A 6,078-nucleotide genomic window follows, 5' to 3' on the forward strand; every position below is an offset into this window, starting at 1 on the left:
GAGCTATGATGCAGGTCCCCAGGGGGACCCGAGGCTGCACTGCAATCTGGTACAGCCAGGCTGGGGCCTTGGCAGAGGCAAACTGACTGAAGGGTGCTCAGGTCAGACTGGTCCATCTCATGGGCAAGACCTCCTTACAGAGTTCAGGTCTGACAATTCCCCTAGGACTAAAGTATCCTATAAGAGCAAGTCAAGTTCAGAAAATGAGTATCCTTGGAGGTCCTCCACTACAGATGCTTTGCACCAAACCCTCTGGGCTCTGCACTGGCTGAAGTTCTGTCCCTACCACTTTTCTAAGCAGCAATCCCTGCCACCTCACGTGTCCTTTGTGGTCGTGAGGTCTCCTTCTGCCAGGATTCCTTAGGCACATGATGAGAGCAGGTTGCACCTTTCCTGTTCAACACACCCCTTCCTCAGGAGTCACTGGGGGCTAGGAGTGAGTCCTGGTGTAGGGTAGCCCCATTCAGAGTTACCAGCTTCCTTCTCCTTCAGTCCAGCATCCACATCTCCCCTCCATCTGCTCTCAATGCCTTCCTTCTGAAGATCTGCTAGAAGTGCGCTGGTCTTCCTGATGTCCTGGTACTTTGGTAGCAGATGGTCTTTCTGGCTGCATCTAGTTGACCATTTTGCTGCCTCCCTCAGCATAATTCTTAGGAACCCTAGGTTTTTCAGAATGGTGAATGAGCACTGGCTTCAACTTAAAATTACCAGCTTCATTAGTCCCTAACAAGAGAGTCAGTCTGTCCTTTGAAGCTTTGAAGTCAGGCATTGACTCCTCTCTAAATATGAAAGCCCTAGATGGCATCTTTTTCCAATAGACGACTGTTTCATCTACATCAACATTTTGTTGTTTAGTGTGGCCACTTTCATTAGCTTAGATCTTAGCTTGGTTTTCTGTATAACTTGCTGGAGCTTCTATATCAGCACTTGCTGCTTCACCTTGCACTTTTTTTGTTATGGAGGCAATTTCTTTCCGTAAACCTCATGAACCAACTTCTGCTGGCTTCAATCTTTTCTTCTACAGCTATGTCACCTCTGTAAGCCTTCACAGAATTGATGATAGGAAGGGCCTTTCTCTGGACTAGGCTTTGGATTAAGGGAATATTGTGACTGATTTGATCTTCTATCCTGACCACCCAAACTTTCTCCACATCAGCATTAAGTTTGTTTCACTTTTTAAAATTATTTGTGTGTTTACTGGAGTAGCATTTTTAATTTCCTTGAACAACTTTTCCTTTGCATCCACAGCTTGGCTAACTGTTTGGCACACAAGGCCTGGCTTTCAGTCTGTTTTCGCTTTTGACATGCCTTTCTCATTAGGCTTAATCATTTCTAGTTTTTGATTTAAAGTGAGATACAGGTGATTGTTCCTTTTGCTTGAACACTTAGAAGCCAATGGAGGGTTATTAATAGTCCTAATTTCAGTACTGTTGTGTCTCATTGAATAGAGATGTCCAAGGAGAGGGAGACAGATGGGGGAACAGCCAATCAGTGAAGTAGTCAGAACACACAGTATTTACCAATTCAGTTTACTGTCTTATATAAGCACAGTTTATGGCACCTCAAAACAATTATAATAAGCATATAAAAAATCACTGATCACGGATCACCATATCAGATATAATAATAATTACAAGTTTAAAATATTGTGAGAATTAGAAAAATGTGACAGAGACACGACGTGAGCTCGTACTGTTGAAATAGTAATGTCGCTGTAATTGCTAAATATACGTAGGATTGCCACACACCTTCAATTTGTAAAAGTCACAATATCTGGAAAGCATAATAAATAAAAATGCAATAAAATGAAGCTTGCCTGTATTAAAATGCTATAGTGCCCCTAACATTGCTTACATGGCTAACATTTGTTGCAGTCACAAAGAACTGGGGTTCTCATTTAAGTTTTCTTGTATTCTACCTAAATGAAATTCTTCCCATATTCTGAAACTAGTTCAGCTGCCAGTCTTACTTCTTGATGTTTTAATGAGATTTTTCTTTTCTTTTTGGGGTCATGATAGCTATTTTAATTATAAATTAGAATAAATTAAATTGCTAGCATATTAGTTCATTTTAACTTTTTCTCCACTCCTTATTTTCACACGCAAAAAGGGAATTTCTACTCTAGTCTCCAGGAAGATAAAATCATGGGAAGAACTTTTCAGGTTCCTCTGCATCCTCTCTCCATGTCTGTCCTGGGGCTGGGGCAAGGTATGGAGTATGTGAAAGAAGTGACTTACTTTATACACAAACTAGATACTTGAGCATGCTCAAATTACCCGGCACCTCTTTGGCCTCTTTTTATGCCTGGCCTCATAGAGGTTACTCTGAACTGCTTCTCATTATGCAGTCAGTTTATCAGATAAGTTCTATCCCTGAAATGAGATAGCTTCGATGTATGGAGTCTAATCCAACTTAGGGGTGGTGTATTATTAAAGTCAATGATTACATATCCAAGCATTGTTGTCTTACTCATCTTTCCTGGAGTTGTCCACTTCTGTTGTTGCAACAAATCGAAGCTATGCTGCAATAGAGCTTTTACCCAATAATACAATTTATACTCTGTGTGTCTGTATGTGCATCTCTCTCAATTGATTCTGAAGTTAGGAGAGAAGAAAAAATTTCCATCTATTGGCCTTCTAAACTCTATATGTTGGTACATGATCTGGCAAAAATTGCAGAAATAGAAGAAGGTTGCTATGTGGGGAGTTAACTCTTTTTTTTTTTTTTTTTTGAGGCGGAGTCTTGCTCTGTCACCCAGGCTGGAGTGCAGTGGCCGGATCTCAGCTCACTGCAAGCTCCGCCTCCCAGGTTCACGCCATTCTCCTGCCTCAGCCTCCCGAGTAGCCGGGACTACAGGCATCCGCCACCTCGCCTGGCTATATTTTTGTATTTTTTAGTAGAGACAGGGTTTCACCATGTTAGCCAGGATGATCTCGATCTGCTGACCTCGTGATCCGCCCGTCTCGGCCTCCCAAAGTGCTGGGATTACAGGCTTGAGCCACCGCGCCCGGCCGAGTTAATTCTTATGTTCAAAAGACCAAGATTTCTGGGGTGGCCAGCTAGAGGGGGTTAAGTTTTGAAGCATTGGTAAAGAACTGTAAAATATTTTTCTCTAGGCTCTTTAAAAGGCATAAGTGCAGTGGGAGATATTTATGCACAAGTAGCATGAGTGTACTCACATTGTGACAATCCATCGAGATATACACTCTACATCTGTGTGCCTTTCTTTATGTATTTCACATTTCAATAAAAAGTTTACCAAAAATTAGTAAAAGATACATAGTGTAGGATTTGTAAAAAAATGTATCAACAATGTTACTTTTTAAAAGAAAGCCTGAGATCAAGAAGTAAGGCTTCATTTTTAATTTTAAAAACGTTTAGATTTTGAATTTTTGTCACATACTTACAAGTTTAAATTACTTTAAAGTTTTTAAAGAAAGGCATACGAGAGACAGAAACACTGCACAAGAGTCTGTTCTTTTACTTTAGCAAACACTACTCACTAAGTGGGAAGACTTTGCTGATTTTGAAGCGTCAAAGTAATGGAGATCTTTTATGACTAGCTACAAAGATTGGAAGTGCCTGGGGAATAATCATTCCTTTCAGCTGGTAACAGAAAATGACTTATTCCTAAGATGAACAATTGAATATAGTTTACATAAAATTGTGATCTGCAAAGAAGAAACCTAAATATATTATGGATGTTTTGGTTTCTGTTGCTATTTTCAACATTTACTACTTCTTAAATATTGTTAAAAATATTGAATGAATTAACTATATGTGCTTAGATTATGTTCTTTGAAAAAAAGAAGACGTTAATTTTTTTTTCAACAGCACATAATAAAAACTTTCAAAAATTAGGCAAAGTACATGAACAGACACTGTTCTAAAGAAGACATATATTTGGCCAACAAGCATATGAAAAAAATGCTTAACATCATTAATCATCATTTGCATCAGAGATGCAAATCATGACCACCATGAGATACCATCTCACGTCAGTCAGAATGGCTATTATGAAAAAGTCAAAGAATAACAGATGCTGTTGAGGTTGTGGAGAAAAGGAACACCAATATAATGCTGACAGGAAGGTAAATCAACCCAACCATTTTGGAAACAGTTGGCAATTTTTCAAAGAACGTAAAACAGAAGTACCATTTGATCTAGTAATTCCTTTATTGGGTATATACCCAAAAGAATATAAACTGTTCTACCGTAAAGACACATGCATGCGTATGTTCATTGCAGCGCTATTTGCAATAACAAAGACATGGAATCAACCTAAATGTATTTTTTATATATATATATATATATAATTGTATTATATATATATATGTATTATATATATATAATTGTATTATATATATATATATTATTATTTTATATATATATACACACATGTATTATGTATTATATATAAATTTTATATATATAAATGTATTATATATTATATATAATATCATATATGATTATATATATATATATATATATATAAACTAGTGCAAGAACAGGAAACCAAATACCACATGTTCTCGTTATAAGCTAAAGGTTGAGGACACATGGACACAAAGAAGGGAACAACAGGCACTAGGGCCTACTTGAGGGTGGAGGGTGGGAGGAGAGTAAAGATTGAAAAATGACCTATTGGGTACTATGTTTATTACCTGAGTAATGAAATAATCTGTACACCAAACCCCTATGACACACAACTTACCTATATGACAAACCTGCACATGTACCCCTGAACCTAAAATAAATGTTAATAATAATAATGAAGAAACACGACGAAACCTCCAAAAGGGATACTAGTGCTAGTTTTGAACCTTTCATCTTTGTCCATTAATTGAAAATCATAATAATGAAATACCTAATATGGTCTGAGTTTAGGATTTTTGTCAATTAAAATTGCACAACATAATATAATTTCAAAATAATATTATATAAAAATTCACAGAGACTTTTATTTTTCTTTATTCTGTTTTCAGGTAAAATAGAGTGAAATCATTCATCCACCATTATCAGCCTAGGCACCACCTGTCAACAATTCAATTATATTATTCCTTGTACTCTCTATAAGCAGATATGTGTTATAGAGAATACAAGGGTATATATATATCCTTGTGTATATATATGTGTGTATACATATCCGTGTGTGTGTGTATATATATCTGTTTATAGAGTATATATATATATATATATATATATATATATAAGCTTTATATATATAAAGGTAATAACACTAGCTAACACTAGCTTTGGTAACATGAGTTTCCTATGTTAAAAGGTAGATAAACGCTATCAATTTACTTCAAATGGATTCTTAAGTGGCATGTTAATGATAACAGTGTTCAATCAATAACTACAATGAGTTGCATTAAAATAATCATCCCCTAAAAAGAAAATTTTCCTATGATATCGTCACTCAGGAAAAATCAGTTTCCTATATGAAATCTCAAATCTCTGTAAGATAAACAAAACATTCCTAGTATTTTTAACATCATTTTACATTTTATATCATTTTACATTATTCTGTAGATTTTTTCCCTTTCTTGAATCCACTAAAATTGACAACAAATTATATGTTATTTAAGAAATTAAGCTAAATTAATTTAATAAACTATCAAAGGAAAACATACCTATGTGATGAGACTGAATTTCTGTTTCCTTATTACTTACAGGCTATAATTTATTTCAGTTTCAAAGGAAGAAGGGTGATAGTAAGAAACTGCCTACCAAAGATGCATAGGTAATGATTGCCCACTCAATAGGTATTTCCTCACTTCTTTGATAAGAGTACTGGTATGAAGATGTATTAATGCAACCACATATTACAATGAAGAACTATACAAACTATAGTCCAATAATAGAGCTATGTGTATATAGGAATCCACCGTATTGTAAAAGTTTTATGTCAAATAATGGGGAAAAGATACATTAATGAATAAATGGGTTGGAACAACAAGCTTATTTCCTTCCTCACTCTTTACATCAAACAAATCTAGAGGAATCAAACACTATAAAAACAGCAGCGGTAGAAAAGGAGGAGAAGGAGGAAGTGAAGAAGAAGAAACAATGCAG

Source organism: Piliocolobus tephrosceles, chromosome 12 (genome assembly GCF_002776525.5).
Source record: "Piliocolobus tephrosceles isolate RC106 chromosome 12, ASM277652v3, whole genome shotgun sequence".
NCBI classification, from domain to species: domain Eukaryota; kingdom Metazoa; phylum Chordata; class Mammalia; order Primates; family Cercopithecidae; genus Piliocolobus; species Piliocolobus tephrosceles.